The following is a 23,829-nucleotide window of genomic DNA, read 5'->3' as shown; positions in this document are numbered from 1 at the left end:
GTCTGAGAACAACATGCAAACAGGAGTGATCCTCAAGGCTGCACTGTACAGCGGCTCCACGGAGGCATGGCTGTCACAGTATGACACTGTTCCTACCTCTCCCCCGGGACCGCATGGGAATCGACTCCTCATGGGAATCAGGAATCAGGATTCAAAATGCAGCTGCCACACCAGCTGCCAAATGACGCCGGGTGTCCCCTGCTTCTTCACATTTCTAACTTCCAACTGGGAGCCCAGGCAGGGCACTTCTCTGAGCCGGGATGTGGTTCCATGCCTAGCTGCAAGGGAGGCAGGGAAAGTAAGTATTTTGCACTTTCAGCTTCTTGATAAAATGTGGGCTTGATTAAGAGAGCTCAGCAGCCAGAAAGAACAATTACCACCAGGACTGGAAATGAGCGGATGGATTTAAATGGCTTTGCAGACTTCCTCAGAGAGAAAGTGCCTCAACAAGTGAAGGAAATTAGGAACTCCTGGTCATTAGGATTTTATTAACTCCTAAGGAGAGCCCTCCACTGCTAAGCAGATGCTCTGGCCTTGCAAGCCGAATGCTGCTCTCAGCCATTGCATGATGTTTTATGATCAGTGTACGTGAATGTCATCCTTTAAAGACCACTGGCCATTATGGAAACAGTGAGTGTTTTCATCATCACTGCTTCTCTGATCAGTCCAACCTGACATTTCAAGCATTTTCTATTTAAACTGAGAAGGCCATGGTTCATGTCTTTATCCTGAGCATCTCAGAAGGCTGAGGAGATGATCCTGGGGGCTACGTCTTGCCTAACAGGGATATGGGAGACCCTGGGGGTATCTTGGGTTACTCAGTCTTTGTTAGGAGGCCCTGGTTCTTAGAAAGATGCTCTCCCTGGAGGTGAATCTTTTCTTGCATCTCCTTCTGTGAGGATTTCCTCAAGCCGAGACATTTGGGAAAGATTTCCCTTTTCCAGAAAACTTGAAATCACACAACATCTTCATCATTGTTATAACAATCAAGTTTCATGGCTCAACAAGGACTATAGCATTCCTTCACATAAGACCACAATAGCCTTTGGAAGGCATATATATTGTAATTCATTTCCCTGGTGGCTCAGAGGGTAAGGAATCCGCCTGCAATGCGGGAGACTCAGGTTCCATCCTTGGGTTGGGAAGATCCCCTGGAGAAGGAAATGGCAACCCACTCCAGTATTCTTGCCTGGAGAATCCCCGTAGACAGAGGAGCCTGGTGGGCTACAGTCCATACAGTCTCACAGAGCTGGACACGATTAAGTGACTAAGACAAACACATTGTAATTCACTACTTTTTTTTGGTTGCACTGCAGGTCTTGTGGGATCTTGGTTCCCTGACCAGAGATCAAACCCTGGCCCCCAGTGAAAGCCCTGAGTCCTAACCACTAGACCACCATGGATTTCTTTTTAATTCACATTTCACAAATGGGGAAACTGAGACAATGAGAGATTAAGTGATTTAGGTAATGAGGGCTCCACGGTGTGGATCAAAGCCAGAGAGAACTGTCTCTCTACATACTTAATCTCAGCTCCGGTCCCTCACAAGGACATAGCAGGGCTCCACACTCAGGTCCTGCTACAGTGACATAAAGAAACCCCCTGGGAAGGTGTGAAGAAATGCAAGGATTTGCAGCAACGAGATTGCAGTTAGACCCCAGACACCTTGAGAAATATTGACATCTGCTGTGTGTGTGGTGGGGGGAGGGTAGAGGGGGGAGGATGAAAGGAGGGGAATTAAGCAAAAGCCGGTTCCATATTCAAGACTTGGAACAGAGGAACAATGGCCTCTTGGTCTTGAGTGGCAGAAGGTGCCATGGCCCTGAGATGCCAGCTCCTGGACAGTGGGAACTGGTCAGCAGGGGTAGGAAGGGGCAGAGTCAAGGGCAGAAGCAGCAATGCCAGGGGCATGGAGGGGCTTCCATCAGCTGTGAGGGCTCTGCTCACGGCCAGGCTGGGGGCCCAGTGCCGCAGCCCATGGGCGGAGGGCGCTGGTGACCCCTCCGTAGCCACAGGCTGGCGGAGGCCGGGGTGCAGGCGGTCGCAGCTGTGCTCCCCGCCCTCCTCAGTCTCTGCCGGCTCTGCTGTGTCCCTCGCGTTTATCTTGGCCACTCGCCCTCTGTGGTGCTCACCGCTTGACCCCTCTCAGACATAAACATTAATGCTGTGGGGAGTAGTTATTAATAGCTCTGAGTTGTCACACGGCTAATTTAGGGGAGATAAATGGCTTCGCAGCTTTCATCTTCCCCAAATGAGAGAGAAAGGGGGAAAAAAAAATTGCCGGTACCAAAATAGATATTTGTGGATAGCAGCTTCTAACATGAGGACGACGCTGAGATTTCCCATTTATTTTATGTGCTGTGAAGTCAAATCATTTATAGGCAAAAACAAACACATTACTGAATTTAAAAAACAGATTATTTTAAAATGCTCTTTATATCTGGTAAAACTAATTGAGCAGGAAGAACGTGGGGGGAAAACATAACATCTGCATTTCAGAGGATGCTGGGCCCAAGGCAGGTGAGCTCACCAGGGTCTGGAACGTGCCCATCCCACCCACTCTGTCTTTCTCATCCCTCGGTATTCTCTCTGGCCAGTCAGCTCATCACTGCCACAGCTGGGTGCTAAAGAATACAGCAGGATACAAATCTTGGCATGTGGAAGGCATCCTGACCCACTGCCTGCTGGTGCTCTAGGCTTGGCCTTTGAGCCTCGTGTGCCTTAGTTGTCAGTGGAGAAAGTGTTTCCTTCATGGAAATAAATCAACACAGAGATGCTCCCTAAACCCAGAAGTGACTCATGTGGTGAGTTCCTTATGTCTATTTATTTTAAAAATTTTATTTATTTATTTTTGGCTGCACTGGGTCTTTGTTGCTATGCCTGGGGTTTCTCTAGTTGCAGTAAGCATGCGTTACTCTCTAGATCTGGTGCTTGGGCTTATCACTGCAGTGACTTCACAGTCTTCAGCAGTTGCAGGATACAGGCTGAGTTGCTCTGAGGCACACGGAATCTTCCCAGACCAGGGATCAAGCCCACATCCTCTGCACTGGCAGGCAGATTCTTAGCCACTGGACTACGAGGGAAGTTCTCTTATGTCTCTTAAGTGGAGGCCTTCCTGTTCTTCAGCCACAGCTTGCAGTCCTAGGCACTGCAGACCACTTAACCCACCTGCACGCATATGCTTCCCTAGAGGAAAAAAAAAATCACTCATCAAAATGAGAGAAAGGGCTCCTGCGGCTGGTGAGACACCGACAGGAAGCAAACAGTGTTAGCCTGTTGATTCGTTTCTGAAAATAAAGATGAACATAGCCAAATCCTAAACACAAGCCATGTTGCTGGGTCAGGAAACAAAAATAATAGCTGCCTCATTAGTCTGAGCTTTTTCTGTATGAGCGTGATGTGTTTCAGGAGACTCAATTTAGAGGCCAGCCCGAGGAGCCTCTGCAAGACTTCTGTGGACATCCGGGTTCTGCGGACATCCTGTGATCTGTGCAGCGTGCGGAGGCCATTAGCAGTCTACACGGCTGCAGGCTTGGTAATCACTTCTCTAGGGTCTTAGCTGAAAGTCTGGAGATGTGAGCCCTGTTTCAGACGTGCCCACTATGGGAGCCAATTCCGCCAGAGCGGATTAAAGGTGTGAGTGGTAGGACAAATTTCTTCCTCTGTTAAAGCCATCTTATCCTTGCCTTTTGAAGATGACACTGCTAAGCCACAGTCATCAGCATGTAAGCGAGGAGCTGTTTTCCCGGGAGTGGAGGGGGATTTATCCTGTTCTGTCCACACGTTCCGGCCTGCTGCTTCCGCAAGATTGGTCAGGCACCTGGCCAAGGTCAAGAGAACTGTCTGTGCCCCAGAGCCTGGGATTCCATAAACTGGCTGAGGAGGGAGGTGTTGCTATGGGTTTTTGAGCCAGCCTGGCTCATCAGACCCCAGAGGTAGAGGCAGACATGGGGAGGGGGAAGAACCCCTGGAGGAAAAACAGGTGACCCTTGGACAATGCGGGGTTCATGGGTGCCAACCCCTTGTGCAGTCAAAAACCTGCATGTAATTTTTGACTCCTCCAAACTTAACTGGGCTTCCCTGGTGGCTCTGGGAGATGGTGAAGGACCGGGAAGTCTGGCGTGCTGCAGTTCATGGGGTGGCAAGAGTCAGATACAACTTAGTGACTAAACAACAGCAATGAACTTAACTATTAATAGCCTCCTGTTGACCAGAAGCCTTACTGATAATATAAACAGTTGAGTAACACACATTTTGTATGTTTATATATATATATATATATACACAGTTCAGTTCAGTCGCTCAGTCATGTCTGACTCTTTGCGACCCCATGGACTGCAGCATGCCAAGCTTCCCTGTCCATCACCAACTCCTGCAGCCTACTCAAACTCATGTCCATGGAGTTGGTGATGTCATCCAACCATCTCACCCTCTGTCGTCCCCTTCTCCTCCTGCCTTCAATCTTTCCCAGCATCAGGATCTTTTCAAATGAGTCAGTTCTTCCCATCAGGTGGCCAAAGTATTGGAGTTTCAGCTTTAGCATCACTCCTTCCAATGAATATTCAGGACTGATTTCCTTTAGGATGGACTGGTTGGATCTCCTTGCAGTCCAAGGGACTCTCAAGAGTCTTCTCCAACACCACAGTTCAGAAGCATCAATTCTTCGGCACTCAGATTTCTTTACAGTTCAATATATATATGCATACACATATATTTTACATATTTATGACATACCTTTATATATATATATATTTCTAGGCTACATAGTTCATCATGACTCTTTCCAAATTTTCACAAACCTCCAAAATTTTTTTCAGAAGATCCTACTTCAGTGAATGGTGTCTTCCTTAAACAGTTAACTTATTTTTGGCTGCACTGGGTCTTCACTGCTGTCTTCCTCCGGTTGGAGTGAGCAGGGACTACTCTTCCTTGTGGTGCTCAGCTTCTCACTGAGATGGCTTCTCTTGCTGCGGAGCACCGGCTCCAGGCACATGGGCTTCAGCAGTTGTAGCAAGTGGGCTCAGTAGTCATGGCTCACAGGCTTAGCTGCTCCAAGGCATGTGGAGCCTTCCCAGGTCACAGATTGAACCCATGTCCCCTGCTTTGGCAGGTGGATTCTTATGCACTAGACCAACCAGGGAAATCCCTTCAATGTATTTATAGAAAAAAATCTGGTATAAGTTGACCCACACAGTTTAAACCTGTGTTGATGAAGGGCCAGCGGTACCCAGATTTGCTTCATTGTGAAACTCTCAAAATCATTCATTTTAATCACAGCAATCTCCATGCAGCTTTTAATCAATGGCCTCATCCTTCTTTTTAATAACATCCTTAGCACCTTTTTTGGTGAGAATGCTAAATGGACTGAGGAATAGAGAGACATCATGGTGCTGCTTATTGTACGAAATAGTCAGCACTAGAGAAGTTTTAATAGAAAAACAAATAAAGACATTTACAAATAACTCTCCCACACCACACCTCATTCTACAAACGCTCTGAGGTAGTTTGCGTGTGTACTCAGTCATGTCCAACTCTTTTCGACCCCATGGACCATTGCCCACCAGGCTCCTCTGTCCATGGGATTTTTCAGGCAAGAATACTGGAGCGGGTTGCCATTTCCTTCTCCAGGGGATCTTCCTGACCCAGGGATCGAACCTGCAGTTACTGCATCTACTGCATTGGCAGGAGGGTTCTGTACCACTGAGCCACCTGGGAAGCCATCTGAGGTAGCCTACAAGAATATAAATAATATGATAAATGAGATAAAATTTTAAATTATAGCTGGAGAAGGAAATGGCAACCCACTCCAGTACTCTTGCCTGGAAAATCCCATGGACGGAGGAGCGTGGTAGGCTACAGTCCATGAGGTCACAAAGAGTCGGACATGACTGAGTGACTTCACTTCACTTTAAATTACAGCATAGGAAAATATAGACATAATAAAGAGATACATCTCGTAGAAACACAGAGTTATATATGATTAAATAAAGCAAAAAGTTAACTATTAAAATTGGGGAGAGTTTCACTTTACCAAAATAAATCATAAATATAATTTATCACAAATATCACTGTTTTGATCCCTTTCCCTTGAATTATATTAATTCTTCAGGCTAAAATTTTCTGGACCAGTGGGTCTAAAAATTTTTTTTGCCACATGGAACATCATGGAAAAGACAAAACAACGGGTTCAACATCACGCCTGCAGTAATGCAGAAGTGGCTTTGTGCAGCAGCTTCTCATAACATTCCTCGATGTGAGCAGAGGGGCCACTTAGGAAAGGCTGTTTTACAAATCACTGAGCTGGAAGACAGAGTGGTGGAAATCACTGCCATGGAACAGAATAAAGAAAAAAGAATGAAAAGAAAAGGGGGTAGTTTATGAGACCTCTGGAACAACATTAAACATACCAACATTCACATCATAGGGGTCCCAGAAGGAGAAGAGGGAGAGAAAAGGCCTGAGAAAATATCTGAAGAAGAGAAATAGAGTCACAGACGTAGAAGACATACTTATGGTTACCGGGGGGTGAGGATAAATTGGGAGATTGGGATTGACATATACACATCACTATATATAATACAGATAACTAGTGAGAACCTACCACAGAGCACGGGGAACTCTACTCTATAAGGACCTACCTGGGAGAAGAATTTTAAAAAGAGTGGATATATGTATATATATAACTGACTCACTTTGCTGTACACCTCAAACTAACACAACATTGTAAATCAACTCTACTCCAATAAAAATTTTAAAGAAAGAGATAATAGCTGAAAACAAAGGAAACACTCACTCAAGTCAGGGAATCACAGACAGTCCCACATAGAATTAACCTAAGGAGGAACACACCGAGACACATAGTAATCAACTGACAAAAATTAAGACAAAGAAAATGTTAAAAGCAACAAGGGAAAAACAACAAATAACACACAAGGGAAGCCCCATTAGACAAGCAGCTGACTTTTCAGCAGAAACTCTATAGGCCAGAAAAGAGTGATGTGATATAAAGTGATGAAAGAGAAAAGCCTACAACCAAGAATACTCTACCTAGCAAGGCTCTCATTCGGATTTGACAGAGAAATCAAAAGCTTTACAGACAAGCAAAAACAAAGACTCTTGAGATTCCCTTGGACTGCAAGAAGATCAAACCAGTTAACCCTAAAGGAAATCAACCCGTAATATTCATTGGAAGGACTGATGTTGAAGCTGAAGCTCCAATACTTTGGCCACCTGATGCAAAAAAACTGACTCACTGGAAAAGACCCTGATGCTGGGAAAGATTGAAAGCAAAAGGAGAAGAGAGTGGGAGAGCATAAGAGCGTTAGATAGCATCACCGACTCAAGGCACATGAGTTTGAGCAAACTCCAGGAGACAGTGAAGGACAGGGAAGCCTGGTGTGCTGCAGTCCATGGGGTCACAAAGAGTCAGACACAATCTAGCAACTGAACAACAGCAGCAACAGAATCTAAAAGGATCTAGGAAAGGCTCTTTTACTGCAGGAACTAAGCCATATGTAGTTCACCACTGGTTTAGGTCGAAAGTCCCCAAGTACACTTGGTATACCTAATGTAGATCAGAATTATCTGCTAACTTGTTTAACAATATATGTAGATACTCAGATTCAGTATCTTGTCATAGATTCGGACTCCATGAATTGAAGTGGGCGTCTCTATTTTTAATATTCTCCCCAGGGGCCTCTTACATCTTCCAAAGATTGAAAATCACTGGTCTGTTCTGGTCCTCAGACTTCATGAGCCTTGCCAGCCACTGGTCCCACCAGCCACGGTTCTTCTCTGGGGCTTCTTTTTAGATTTGCTTAACATATTGAGACACTTTGGGTAATTGCTTCAAAAGACACCCCACTGGACTTCCCCAAGTCAACAACCAAATCAATAATCTCTAGACATTTAAAGCTTTACTTTTATATTCCAGATCAGTGAGTGCAAGGAAACTTCACCCGTGTCTTGAATTCTAGCAGATTTAAATTGTATTGCGTGAGTTAAAGTTGTATTCATTAAACACCAGGAAGGTAATTATGTTTGGGAAGATGTAAGTGCTTTCCCCTGTGGGTAGGAAGAAAGGCATATTAGAATCTCGACTGGATTCATTTTCCCTTCTCCTGGTAACTTTTCCCTTCCCAGGATGTTTTCTTTGTGTCTACATGGGGCTCCCAGTTCAACAATTTGACTGAAATAGCTGGCTGAAAATGAGTTAGTTGGGTTAACAAAAAGTTAATTAAGTTCGTTTCTTATTAATTAAACACATGTGTTTAACAAAAACTGGCCTTCAAAACCTACAGAACTATGACATGTACACAAAACTGTTCACTGAATCATTAAATATGTTAGTAAAATATACACTTAAATATTTATGAATGAAATTGGTGGCTAATTAAATTATGTTGCAGTCACAGAATAAAAACAGGCAGTCATTAAAAGTAGTCCATTCATCATAAAAAGGAACAAAGTACCGATGTTTTGTGAATGAGCCTCAAAAACATTATGCTGAGAGAGGGGAGAGACGTAACAGAATGGTACAATAGGATGTCCCCAGCTCACATCCACACACATAAGTAACAATCTGTTGGCCGTTCATGAGGTGCCTTTGTGGGAGCTTTAGGAACCAGGTAGAAGGCTGCAAAACCCTAGTGATGCCCAAGACCCAAGAGAGCTGCTTTGAGAAGGCATGTCCGTTTCCCAGTGGCAGGCTTATTGAATGTGGTCCCAGCTGCAGACTTTGGGGTTCCCTTCCTTTGTGGACACAGCTCTAGCTTCTCTTGGTCATGGACCTGCAACCAGCCTCACTTGCCAAAAGACCATGCCCCTGGTAAGAAGCTCGCTGACATTGGTTCCAACTGCAGATTCTGAATCAGCCCTGTGACCCAACTGCAGTCCCCACTTCCCACTTGACCATAGTCCATTGTCAACCCTGTCTCCCCTGGGACCCAGTGATGCCAGTCAGATGCCTGATATCAGGCTCACAGACCTCAGTGCTGACTGTGAATCCTGAAATAGCCCTGTGGCCAGCTCTACCACCGCTGTACTCAAGTCTCAGACTCAGTTCTGCCTGCCCAGGAGCCAATCCAGGGACTTGGGAGGACCTGGCAGGAGCCACATTCATCTGTGTCCCTGGGAACAGGCCTGCATGCCATGCACCCATGGCCTCAGCAGCAGCTGTAAGTCCATGCTCCAGCCCCACTCAACTGATCCCAGAGGCCATCTCAGTAGGAGAAAGCCTTTACCTGCTAACATCAGCCTATAAAGATGTGTTTGCTCCTTCAAATGCACAGACATCAATGTAAGGTTACCTGGATCATGAAAAAATCAGGCAAACATGACAGCACCAAAGGAAACCAATAAAGCTCTGGAAACTGACCCCAAAGAAACAGAGATCGCTTTTGGACCTTTTGGCTAAAATCAAGTGTAGTACCTGGGGGCTTCCCAGGTGGCACAGAGATAAAGAATCTTTCTCTCAATGCAGGAGATCCAAGAGATGCAGCTTCGATCCTGTGGTTGGGAAGATCCCCTGCAGTAGGAAATGGCAACCTGCTCCAGTATTCTTGCCTGAAAAATTCCATGGACAAAGGAGCCAAGTGGGCTACAATTCATGGGGTTGCAAAGAGTGAAACATGACTGAACTACTGAGCACAGCACACATGAATTGCCTGACAAAGAATTCAAGGTAATTTTCTGAAGAAGTTCAGTGAACTGCAAGAAAACAGAGATGAGTCAACAAATCAGGAAAACAAACAAAATGAAAATGTCCTCAAAGAAATAAAAATTACAAAACTAGATAAACAGAAAGTCTGGAGCTGAAAAATACAGAAATGAAATGGGAAAATGCAATAGAGGTTTAACAGCACAGAAGATAAAATCTGTGAAGAAAGTAGAAGAAAATATCAGCGAATCTGAAGACAGATCATTTGAAGTTATCCAGTCAGAGGAAAAAAAGGAGAAAAAAAAGGAATTTAAAAAGTGAAGAAAGCCAGCAGCATTTATGAAAACCATCGCTGCTGTTGTTGTTCAGTTGTGTCCGACTCTTTTGTGACCCTATGGACTGTAGCCTGCTAGGCTCCTCTCTCTGTCCATGGAATTTTCCAGGCAAGAATACTGGAGTGGGTTGCCATTTCCTTTTCCAGGGGATCTTCCCAGGCCAGGGATCGAACCCGAGTCTCCTACACTGCAGGCCAATTCTTTACCTGCTGAGACACCTGGGAAGCCCTAAAAGAACCATAAAGTAAATCAATTTAGTGATTATGAGATTCTTGAAAGGAGAAAAGCAAGATGAAGGGGCAGAAAGTTGATTTAAAGAAATAGTGGCTGAAAATCCTCAATCTTGGGAGGAATATGGACATCCAGCTTCATGAAAGTCAAAACTCCGTAAACCGGATCAATGCAAAGACAATTACACCAGATGTATTACAGAAGTATCGAAAGTCAAAGATAGAATTTTGAAAGCATCAAGAGAAAAGTGATTTGTCATACACAAGGGAACCCTGTAAGTCTACCAACAAATTTATCAGCAGAAACCTTGCTGCCAGGAGAGAGTGGGATGATAGAGTCAAGTCCTAAAAGATAAAACTGCCAACCTGGAATACTACATCCTGAAAAGCTGTCCTATACACTACTGATGCTATGTAGAGAACATAATAGATAACTGAGAACTTACTGTACTGTTCGTTGTTGTTGTTCAGTCATTCAGTTGTGTTCAACTTTTTTTAAGGCCCCATGGACTGCAGCACACTAGGCTTCCCTGCCCTTCACTATCTCTCCAGGAGTTTGCTCAAATTCATGTACATTAAGTCGATGATACCATCCAACCATCTGCTCCTCCGTTGTCCCCTTCTCTTGCCCTCAATCTTTCTCAGCATCAGGGTCTTTTCCAATGAGTCCACTCTTTACATCAGGTGACCAAAGTATTGGAGCTTCAGTTTCAGCATCAGTCCTTCCAGTGAATATTCAGGGTGGATTTCCTTTAGGATTGACTGGTTTCATCTCCTTGCTGTCCAAGGGACTCTCAAGAGTCTTCTCTAGCACCACAGTTCAAAAGCATCAATTCTTTAGCACCCAGCCCTCCTTATGGTCCAACTCTCACATCCATACATGACTACTGGAAAAACCAAAGCTTTGACTATATGGACCTTTGTTGGCCAAGTAATGTCTCTGCTTTTTAATACGCTGTCTAGGTTTGTCACAGCTTTTCTTCCAAGGAGCAACCATCTTTTAAATTCATGGCTGCAGTCACCATCCGCAGTGACTGTGGAGCCCAAGAAAATAAAGTCTGTCACTGTTTCCATTTTTTCCCCATTTACTTACCATGAAGTGATGGAACTGGATGTCATGATCTTAGTTTTTCGAATGTTGAGTTAGCACCAGGAACTCTGTACTCAGCGCTCTGTGTGACCTAAGTGGGAAGGAAATCAAAAGAAGATGGGATGTATATATATGTATAGCTGATTCACTTTGCTGTACAGTAGAAACAAACAACATTGTAAAGCAACTATATTCCAATAAAAATGAGAAAAGAAAAGCTGTCCTACAGAAATGAAAGAGAGACAAAGACTTTTTCAGATGAACAAAAGCTGAGTTCAGTTCAGTCACTCAGTCATGTCCTACTCTTTGCGACCCCATGGACTGCAGCACGCCAGGCTTCCCAGTCCATCACCAACTCCTGGAGCCTGCTTAAGCTCATGTCCATTGAGTCAGTGATGCCATTCAACCATCTTATCCTCTTTTGTGCCCTTCTCCTCCTGCTTTCAACCTTTCCCAGCATCAGGGTCTTTTCAAATGAGTCAGTTCTTTGCATCAGGTGGCCAAAGTATTGGAGCTTCAGCTTTAGCATCACTCCTTCCAATGAATATTCAGGACTGATTTCCTTTAGGAATGACTGGTTGGATCTCCTTGCAGTCCAAGGGACTCTCAAGAGTCTTCTCCAACACCACGGTTCAAAAGCATCAATTATTCGGCACTCAACTTTCTTTATAGTCCAACACTCACATCCATACATGACTACTGGACAAAAATGTCATTATCATCAGACCTACCTTAAAAAATGCTAAAGGGGGTTCTTCCAGTTGAAACAAAGGGATATTAATTAATCACATGAAAATGTATGGAAGTATAAAACTCACTGGTGAAGGTAAGCACATTGGTTGTACAATATAAAAAGATGTAAATTGTTACAACAATAATATAAAATGAGGGGGGAGTAAAAGTGTAGAGTTTTGTACAAAACTGAAGTTATAAAATTAACACAGACTGTTACAGTTTATTACGCTATTTTATGTATGACTCACAGTAACCACAAAGGAAAAAAAATCTCTAGTAGATACACAAAGATAAAGAGAAAGAAGCCAGGAACTTTGCTAGTAGTCTAGTGTCTGGGACTCCATGTTCCTAATGCAGGGGGCCTGGGTTCAATCCCTGGTCAGGGAATGAGATCTCACATGCCAAAACTAAGACCCAGCACAGCCAAATAAACAAATGAATAAAAATAACTATTTAAAAAAGAGAAAGAAGTGAGAAACATACCACTACAAAAAATTACCAAATCACAAAGGAAGATAGCTAGAAAGGAAGAAAGGAATGAAAAAACAACAAAACATTCAGAGAACAATGAACAAAACAGCAATAGTAAGTCCTTACCAACCATTAATTGCTTTAAAGGTATATGGATTAAATTCTCCAATCAAAAGATATACAGTGACTGAATGGGGGGAAAAAAAAAAACAGATCCAACTGTATGCTGCCTATAGGAGACTCACTTGCCTTAAAGAAATATGCCACTATTCTTTATATCCCTTTCTTGAAACTAAAGGGATGGAAAAAGATATTCTATGTAAATGTTAACCAAAAGGGAGTGAGACGGGCTATGCTGATACCGGACAAAAAAGACTTTAAGTCAAAAACTCTCACCAGAGAGATTTCCCAGCGGTTAGTACTCTGCTTCTGCTGCAGGGGCCCCAGGTTTGATCCCGGGTTGGGGAACTAAGATTACATGTCACACGGTATGGCAAAACAAACGAAAGTGTCATAAGAGACAAAGAAGGTCACTGTATGATGATGAAAGGGTCAATTTAACAGGAAGATATAAAATCATAAAAATACATGCAACCAGCATCAAAGTACCTAAACGTATGAAAGTATTCTCTAAAGGTAATCTGGACTTGGAAAAATACATGCTGAACTGAACTCAGTGTAGAGAAAAGAATACCACATGGTGGGTCAGGGGTGGGCTCTGTGGGGTGGCAATAGAAAGACCTTTAGCCCCTCCAGGCCTTGGTTTCCGTATTATTCAAGCTCCTCCCCAGAAACAGAATCAATAGGAGATATATATATAATACTCACATACCTATGAAATCATATAGGAATGGCTCATGTGATTATGGAAGCTGAAAAATTCCTGTGACCTGCCATCTGCAAGCTGGAGACCCAGAAAAGCCTGCAGTGTAATTCAGTCCAAGTCCAAAGGCTTGGGGACGAGGGAACCCGGGTCCTGTGGCAAGAGAAGGATGACCCAGCTTAAGCCATGAGAACAAATTTGCCTTTCCTCTGACTTTTTCTACTCAGGACCTCGATTGAATGAATGATGCCAGTCTGTTTTATTCAGTCCATTGATTCAAATGCTAATCTTTTCCAGGAACATCTTCACTGATATACCCAGAAATCATGTTTCACCAGCTAACTGGGTATCCCTTAGCATAGTCAAGTTGACATAAAATTAAGCATCACAATCTCCTTTCTTGTAAAATGATAAGGTTGGAATTCAGTGATCTATAAAAGTTGCTCTTTCTGGAGCTAACATTCATTCTGTGCTTCTAACTCCACCACCCAGAGTGTCCTGCCAGCCCTGATCCTGTCTATTTGCCCTCGTCCCTTTCCTGTGTCCACCATCACCAAGAGCTTTACAAACTTACGACCCCAGTTGCATGCTGTTGCCTGAGTGTGCTACGTCTGCTCACTCTTCTGGGCCTGCTGCCGTTTTGTTCTTTACACGTCTGTGAGAGGAGACGGGCCCGTGGATTGATCAGACAGCCCTTGCTCTGCCGACCCAAAGTCTGCGCTAGGAAAATCACAGGTAGAGCCTCTGACAGCATCATTAGTGTGAGTCAGCGTGCTGTTGTTCAGGCCCAGGACAAAGGGGGGAGAGAAGGGTGTAATTTCCCTAAACACGCGCTCTCCTGCAGAGTAATTACTTGGCAGCCCACATACTTTTGGGGAGCCAGGACTCCTCTTGAACCAAGCACAGACTTCTTTGTCATATTCTGTCTGAAGAAAGACAGCTGCTCCTTAGTCGAGGATGCAAGGATGAGAAACAAATGGAAAAACAAATAATGCGGGGAGGCAGGATTTTTTTGCATCGTGTGCTTCTCAAAGGCTAAGTAGACACCCACACGCTTCACTGTTCTAGACTTCAGTACAAGCCCAAACGGGAGACCTCTCTAGCTTCCAAGCAAGTCAGTTTCTCCAAAGGACAGCACTGCTGATGGCATATGACACTCTTACCCGTACGTGTGTCTCCCAACCTTTGGAAATATGCCCAAGATTCCTCCCCACCTCTGTTCTATGTTATGCATCTGAAGTTTGGTCTGTGGGTTGACCACCTCAGGCCCTGGTTTCCTCTCTTGTAAAATGATAAGGTTGGAATAAAGAACCTGTAAAATTTGCTCCTTCTAGAGCCAACATTCCATGGTTCTATCTCCATTGGCTAGGGTGTCCTGCTGACCCTCATACTGCCCCCCGACCCTTTCCTATCCATTGTAGTTGAGAAGGGTGGATATTTGAAGACACTAAAGACATACCACCATGGTTTCAATGATTTAACATAATACAGGAACAATAAATACCAGCCCAGTGAAGTTATTCCCATTATGCTTCCTTGACTATTCATATAGTAATGGATCTTGGGCTTCTGCTTTGGGCATGGGCTTGACACTGGGCTCTATGACACTGAAAAGAATCAAAGGTTCACCTGAAGATATTCAACCCTCATGAACTGAGCGGGAATGTGTGGGCTGACACAAGAGAATAAAAGAAGCCCAAAGAAGTGAAAGATACACATGGACAGAGGTGGAGAGAAGTACTTGGGAGCAAGGTAGGGTTGCAATTGGGCCTCCAAAGATGGGTGGGACCTGGATGGACAGAAAGAACCCAAGAAACAGGGGGAGGAGGAGACATTATTCGTGTTTAGGTGGCAGTGAAGACCCTGTGCTATTTGGAACAGAAATTACGTGTTGGAAATGAGGTGAAGTAAAATAGTGGTGGTTATAATTATGCACATAAAGCACTTGGCCCATTAAAGAACTCTTTGTTGTTGTTCAGTTGCTCAGTCATGTCTGACTCTCTGTGACCCCATGGACTGCAGCACGCCAGGCTTCCCTGTCCTTCACCATCTCCTACAACTTGCTCAAACTCATGTCTGTTGAGTCGGTGATGCCATCTAACTATCTCATCCTCTGTCGTCTGCTTCTCCTCCAGCCCTCAATCTTTCCCAGCATCAGGGTCTTTTCCAATGACCCAGTTCTTCATAGCAGGTGGCCAAAGTATTGGAATTTCAGCTTCAGCATCAGTCCTTCCAAGAAATATTCAGGACTGATTTCCTTTGGGGTGGACTGGTTGGATCTCCTTGCAGTCAGTCCAAGGGACTCTCAAGAGTCTTCTCCAACACCACAGTTCAAAAGCATCAATTCTTTGGCACTCAGCTTTCTTTATAGTCCAATTCTCACATCCATCCACAACTACTGGAAAAACCATAGGTTTGACTAGACAGACCTCTGTTGGCAAAGTAATATTTCTGCTTCTTAATATGCTGTCTAGGTTGGTCATAGCTTTTCTTCCAAGGAGCAAGCATCTTTTAATTTCATGGCTGCAGTCACCATCTGCACTGATTTTGGAGCCCCCCAAAATAAAGTCTCTTACTGTTTCCATTGTTCTCCATCTACTTGCCATGAAGTGACAGGACCAGATGCCATGATCTTAGTTTTCTGAATGTTGAGTTTCAAGTCAACCTTTTCACTCTCCTCTTTCACTTTCATCAAGAGGCTCTTTAGTTCTTCTTTGCTTTCTGCCATAAGGGTGGTGTCATCTGTATATCTGAGGTTATTGATATTTCTCCCAGCAATCTTGATTCCAGATTGTGCTTTATCGAGCCCAGCATTTCGCATGATGTACTCTGCATATAAGTTAAATAAGCAGGGTGACAATATACAGCCTTGACATACTCCTTTCCCAATTTGGAACCAATCTGTTGTTCCATGTCCAGTTCTAACTGCTGCTTCTTGACCTGCATGCAGATTTCTCAGGAGGTAGGTAGAGTAGTCTGGTATTCCCATCTTTTTAAGAATTTTCCACAGTTTGTTGTGATCCACACAGTCAAAGGCTTTGCATAGTCAATAAAGCAGAAATAGATGTTTTTCTGGAACTCTCTTGCTTTTTTGATGATCCAATGAATGTTGGCAATTTGATCTCTGGTTCCTCTGCCTTTTCTAAATCCAGCTTGAACATCTGGAAGTTCATGGTTCACATACTGTTGAAGCCTGGCTTGGAGAATTTTGAGCATTGCTTTGCTAGTGTGTGAGACAAGGGCAATTGTGTGGTAGTTTGAGTATTCTTTGGCATTGCCTTTCTTTGGGATTGGAATGAAAACTGACCTTTTCCAATCCTGTGGCCACTGCTGAGTTTTCCAAATTTGCTGGCATATTGAGTGCAGCACTTTCACAGCATCATCTTTTAGGATTTGAAATAGCTCAACTGGAATTCCATCAACCCCACTACCTTTGTTCATAGTGATGCTTCTTAAGGTTCACTTGACTTCACATTCCAGGATGTCTGGCTCTAGGTGAGTGATCACACCATCATGATTATCTGGGTCATAAAGATCTTTTTTGTATAGTTCTTCTGTATATTCTTGCCACCTCTTCTTAATATCTTCTGCTTCTGTTAGGTCCATACCATTTCTGTCCTTTAACGTGACCATCTTTGTATGAAATGTTCCCTTGGTATCTCTAATTTTCTTGAAGAAATCTCTAGTCTTTCCCATTCTATTGTTTTCATTTCTTTGCACTGATCACTGTGGAAGGCTTTCTTATCTCTCTTTGCTATTCTTTGGAACTCTATATTCAAATGGGTATATCTTTCCTTTTCTCCATTGCCTTTAGCTTCTCTTCTTTTCTCAGCTATTTGTAAGGCCTCCTTAGACAACCATTTTGTCTTTTTGCATTTCTTTTTCTTGGGGATGGTCTTGATGACTGCCTCCTGTACAATGTCATGAACCTCCGTCCATAGTTCTTCAGGCACTCTGTCTATCAGATCTCATCCCTTGAATGTACTTTTCACTTCCACTGTATAATTGTAAAGGATTTCATTTAGGTCATGCCTGAATGGTCTAGTGGTTTTCCCTACTTTCTTCAATTTAAGTCTGAATTTAGCAATAAGGAGTACAAGATCTGAGCCACAGTCAGCTCCCAGTCTTGTTTTTGCAGACTGTATAGAGCTTCTCCATCTTTGGCTGCAAAGAATAGAATCTTTAGGTTATCTCATTTAATTCTTCTATCGTCCCTCTGAGTGGATCTTATTACCTCTTCTGTAAAGGAGAAGAAACTGTGACTCAGAGAGGTTATATAACTTGCCAACAGTCACACAGCTAATACTAGAAGGAGGGGTCATGGCTTCTGAATTTAAGTCCAAGTACCTTTTCTTCTGCAATGCTTTGACAGCCAGGTTACAGCAGCCATTTACTGATAAGTCAGCCAGCAGGAGGGAAGGGCCGAGACTCTAGACTCACAAAGGAACCATTGTAACTTCTATTTTCTCAGGTCGTCCCAGCCATTTTTACCTGATTGCCTGACTTGGCATAGAGCCACGGGCTTCGGAGAGGACAGCCGCAGAGCAGACAGGGCAAAGCACATGTCCAACATGAAGGATTGGTCTGACTGGGAACTTAGAGGTAGACTAGACCAACAGTGGAGGAGAAAAACTCAGTTGGAGGAAGTTAATTCATGGAGAACGCACCACTTCAAGATTCTTTTTACACAGTAAGTGTTTTATTGAGTGCCTGCTCTGTGCTAGGCGCTAGGTCAGGTACCATTTTCTCTTCTTTAGTGTCATGGTCAGCCACACCCAGGACGTCTCATCATCTTTCAGCACTTTCCCTCCGTGCCCCCCGCCACTGTTCTGACTTTCCATCGTAAATTCATTTGTTGATCACCTATAATGTAGTAAGTGCTATGTTAGGTTTAGATGAAACACACACACAAATCACCTGCTCCCAACTTCCAGTAGGAAAATGAAAAAATTAACCAATGGGATAGAGTTAAAACTAGACATCTCTGAAAAAAAATCAGAAGGCTCTGAAATAGACACAAAATAAATATTGAAATTTGAACTGTAATTGGAATGGCATTTAAAATTATTGGAGAGTGCTAAGATAGCACACAAATTGGAAGGCCTTAAACTTGGATCCCTAACCTATACAATAAATTCTGGATGGACAAAGAGTTAAATATAAAGAAGAAAACCCATAAGAAGAAATTGGAAGATCATGTTTCTCTCCCCTAAGGATGGGAGAGACTTTTCTAAGTGTAAAATCCAGGAAAGAAATCATATAAAAATATCAATAGATCTAACTTCACAATTTTAAAAAAATATACACACAAAGAAAAATACTATAAACAATATTGATGGAGGTCTTTCAGGGCAATTTGATGCTGTGAGTTCACGGTTGAATGATGTTCTTTGCGAGAAACTCAGCAATGATGGATAAAACACAAAAGGGAAAACTGAAAGATGGATTGGGGCTCAAATACAGGATAAACATCTTTGTGGATTGGACACAGCAGAAAAACAAGCTGAAGCCATGGGCTCGCTGGATCCCGAGTCCAGAATCAGGCTGAGAGTGGGGTGTCTAAGCTAAAATCACTGCTCTGTTTGAAAATAATTGCTGAAGAGAGGCTTACAAACATCACAGAAGCAGGCTGAAAGCAAAATGCAACAGAATACTGCTGAAGGAAAACATTTTCAGGTCCTACATCTGATAAGAACTGGCATCAAGACCACATAAATAATTGTTACAATCTAACAAAAAGACAAATAGCAATTATACATGGGGAAAGGATTTGAATAGCTGTTTCTCCAAAGAAAATACTCCAGTGGCCAATAAATAAACGAGAAGGTGCTCAACTTCTCTCAAGTCATCAGGGAAATGCAAAGCAAAACCATTTCATAGTCATTGTTACTCTTGTTTATTCACAAAATCCTGTCTGACTTTTTTGTGACCCCATGGACTGCAGCCCGCCAGAGGAGCCTGGTGGGCTGCAGTCCATGGGATTTCCCAGCAAGAATACTGGAGTGCCATCTCCTTCTCCAGGGGATCTTCCTGACCCGGGGATCAAACCTGGGTCTCCTGTGTCTCCTACATTGCAAGCAGATTCTTTACCACTGAGCCACCAGGGAAGGCCCCAGTTAGCTTATGACCATGGAATTCCATTCCTAGGTATATAGCCAAGGTGTAAATTCCCGTGTAAAAATGTATACAGAAATGATCATAGAAGGTGCTGTGGACTGAACTGTTTCCCCCCAAATTCATATGTTGGAAGCCCTATCACCCAGTGGGAGGATATTTGGAGATTAAGAAAGACTGAGGGCAAGAGGAGACGAGGCGGGTGTGGATAGAGGATGAGATGGTTAGATGGCATCATCGACTCAATGGACATGAGTCTGATTAAACTCCAAGAGATAGTAAAGAACAGGGAAGCCTGGCATACTGCAGTCCATGGTGCCACAAAGAGTCGGACTCTCAGTGACTGAACAGCAACAACGAGAGTTGGGCCTCTCTGATGGGATTAGTACCCCCATGAGAGACATCAGGAGAGCTTGCTCTCCATCTCTGCCATGTGAGGACCCAGCAAGAAAGTGGCCAGGGACTTCCCTGCTGGTCCAGTGGTTAAGACTCTGCAGGGGGTACAAGTAAGATCCCACACGCCACCCAGCATGGCCACAAAGTTGAAAAAATAAAAACAATAAATAAAATTTTTTTAAAAAGAGAAGGTGTCCATCTGCAAGCCAGGAGGGTTGTTTTCACCAGAATCCAACCATGCAGGCACCCAAACTTAGAACTTCAGCCTCCAGAATCATGAAAAAGAAATGTGTAGCTTTAGCCACCTAGTCTAGAGTATTTTGTTATGGCAGCCTGAGCTAAGACAGATTTTTAGAACTAAAAAGTGGGATGTGTGATACCTGTGTGCTCAGTCGTGTCTGCTTCTTGGACTGTAGCCCTCCAGGCTCCTCTGTCCATAGGATTTTCCAGGCAAGAATACCAGAGCAGGTTGCCATTTCCTCCTCCGGGGGCACTTCCCGACCCAGGGACTGAATCTGTGTGTCCTACATCTCCTGCATTGGCAGGCAGATTCTTTACCACTGAGCCACCAGGGAAGCCCAAGAAGTGGGGTGCTGCTGTAGCCAATAGCTAAATACATGGAAGCAACGTTAGAACTGGGTAATGGGTAGAAGCTAAAAGAGTTCTGAGGTCCATGCTAGAACTATAGTCATTATGATTCTGACATTCATTCCAATGTGTGGGTTTGTTTTTTTTTTTAACCCAAACCAAGCCCAATCAATTCTCTGACACAGCGGGGTGTCCTACAATTTAACTCGATTCCGATACTATCTACCTGGAAATAGAATCAGACCTCACAGGTTAAGGGCTCAGTTCCAGAAGACTGCTCACAATTCAGACGCCAATCACAAGTACAGGTTGTTACTTGTGCTTCTGACTGTAAATCAGAGGTTCCCAGGACCCCTTTCTCAGGTCTGACTCATTTGCACAGAACTCAGGAAACCAGTTTATACCCTAGATTACCAGTTTATTACAAAGGACATTAAAGGAGACAAATCAACAGCCAGATGAAGAGAAATATAGGGTGTGGTTCTGAACAAAGCAGCTTCTGTCCTCATGGAGCTAGGGGCCTGGCATGGCAGCACATGGATGAATTCTGGTTCACCAACCTGGACATGCCCTGAACCCCCTCCTTTTGGGTTTTTATGGAGGTTTCATGACATGGACACGATTGAATAAATCATTGGCCACTGGCAGTTGAACTAGATTTCCAGCCTCTCTCCCCTACACGATGTCCAGGGAAGGGACTGAAGTTCTAATCCTCTAATCACATGGTTAGTTCTCTGTTGATTGGCCTAAAGTGACCTAAGGGCTTTCCAAAAGTCACTCAGTTAACATAAAAAAGACACCTTTAAAGCTCTCCTCACTCTGGACATTCCAAAAATTTTAGGAACTCTGTTTTAGGAATAGGGATGATGATGAAATATGTATTTCTTATTACAAATTACAATATCACAGATGTTCATGGTGATTCTGGTGAGGAACCTGATGGAAATGAGGACCATGATGTTGAAAATTGGAGGAAAGGCAAGCCTTGCTTTAAAGTGGCAAAGAACTTGGCCAACCTATGTTCTAGAGTTTCATGGAAGGTAGAGCTTGTGAATGATGAAGCTGGACATTTAGCTGAGGAGATCATTCTAAGCAAAGAGTATAAGGAGCAGCTTGGTTCTTCCTGATTCCTTATAGAAAAATACAAAAGGAGAGAGAGAAACTGAAGAAATTGTTAAGCCAAAAGGAACCCGGCTTTGAAGACTTGGGACATTCTCAACCTATACACATACTGCAAAACACGAGAAAACTTTGTTCTATAGAGAATACTAATGGTGTGATGGAGCAACCATTTGATAAAGAGATCATGGGTGCAACTCATGAATATAATCAACTATCTTGGAAGAAGCAGAAAAATAGAGATGGTACTATCCCGGCAAAGACACTGCCACTTTAAACTAACAGGGACAGTGAAAGTGGGACACAATTAAGGCAGGCTTTCCTACTTCTTGGATTCTACAGAACTAGACCAATATTGAAATACTCAGCTATGAACACGCACTGTTCTTCCTTAAAAAAGGAAGAATGACCATAAAGGCCATTCGGAAATCATCAGGACTGCCTCCTTGGTTTCAGAGTGAGGTCACTGCCTCAATTTCAGCTGGCTGGACAGCCTCCACTAGGGTGGAGGGCTGGATTGACAAGAACCTTGGAGGCAAGGCCTGAAGAGCTGAGGAGGCATGATTGCCACCTGAATGTATCATAAGATCAGGACTGCCACCTCAGTGGGTCCATAAGATGGGATAACAGGCCAAAGAAGATGGAATTTTCTTTGCAGAATTTTGGACTTGCTTGGGACCTATCACCCCTTCATTCTTTCCTACCTCACCCTTTTAGCATGGCAATGTCTATCTTGTCCCCTAATTATATTGCACATAATTTGTTGGGTTTCACAAGTTCACAGGTAGAAAGGAATTTTCCTTGACTGTGATATTTAGATAAGTCTTTAGAATTTAGACGTTAAAGTTGACGCTGGAATGAATTAAAGTTTGGGGGCCTGTTTAACATGAAATGAATGTATTTTTCAGGTAAGGAAAAAGTTGAGTAACCTTAATGCTGAGTAACAGTATTAAGAGGTCATTTGCAAGAAGAAGAATACCAATGACTTATGAACTTATGAAAGCAAATTTAACATCACTACATAAATGCAGATTGAAGCAGCAATGAAGTATGCTTTTTTTTTTTTACTACCAAATTCTAGGCATTTTCCCTTAGGAAGTGGCTAGGAATTCTATAAAACTTTATTTTCAGAAATGTTATTCATGATTCGTTAGAATGATGAAAAAGATACAGCAATAAAGTGCATGCATCTGTCTAAACCAGGTATCTGGGAGAATTTTTTGATTCATGTTATCCTTTTACTCCCCATTACCAAATACTGATAGTTCTGCTCACTAAATGCAATGTCACACGTTTTTGCTTCACATTTTAGCATCTGTGAAATCGGGACGTGTATTACAGCCACTGCCGGCCAGGGGACAGTCATGATGGAGTTGTCATTGTCTACAGGTGCTCATCAAAGCTTGTAGAAATAAATAGGTGTCACATTCTTTTCATAAGCTTTGTAAATGCTATATAAACTTCACATGTGCTAATAAGCCGAGAAATGCATATTCATCTCAAAAGCACTGTCTTAGTACAAGTTAGAGCAAATAAAGATGAATCTAAGCAAGCTACATGCATGCTAAGTCACTTCAGTTGTGTCTGACTCTTTGTGATCCTATGGACTGTAGCCCGTCGGGCTCCTCTGTCCATGGGATTTTCCAAGTCAGAATACTGGAGTGGGTGGCCATTTCCTCTTCCACGGGATCTCCCCAACCCAGGGACTGAACCCGTGTCTTTCTTTGTCTCCAGCGTTAGCAGGTGGGTACTCAACCACCAGCACCACCCAACCCCTAAGCAGGTTAAGTGAAGCAATGTCAAAATCACACATTTATATCTAAGGTAACTTCCTAAGGTGGCACAGGACAAATCTGAACAAGACTGTTTGAAACAAGCAAAAAATTACACTTTTAATTCAAATGGAATGGGAGTTAGGGTGAGTTTAGACAAAATTAAGCAGTTTGAGTCAAACAAGCTCAGAATCTATCAGTCTTCTTAAAACCAATTCCTTATGAGGCTTTAGGGCAAGTTCTAGTTGACTCTAAACAGTTTATATGAAACCAAGCTCAAAATCCCTTGTTCACATCAAACAAAAGTCCTCATTGCTCCTTAGAACTAATTAATACAAAACTAAATAGTTTATATTAAACCGAATGCAGACTCAAACATTCTTTTCAAAAGTAATAGCCTAGGATGAGTTAGAGTGTGTGCCATTGAAAATAAGCACTCTATGTGAAATAAGGCTCAAAATCCCCGATTTCAAACAAAACTTCTAAGCTTCATAAAGT

Source organism: Cervus canadensis, chromosome 32 (genome assembly GCF_019320065.1).
Source record: "Cervus canadensis isolate Bull #8, Minnesota chromosome 32, ASM1932006v1, whole genome shotgun sequence".
NCBI classification, from domain to species: domain Eukaryota; kingdom Metazoa; phylum Chordata; class Mammalia; order Artiodactyla; family Cervidae; genus Cervus; species Cervus canadensis.
Note: the sequence above shows the minus strand (reverse complement) of the source record.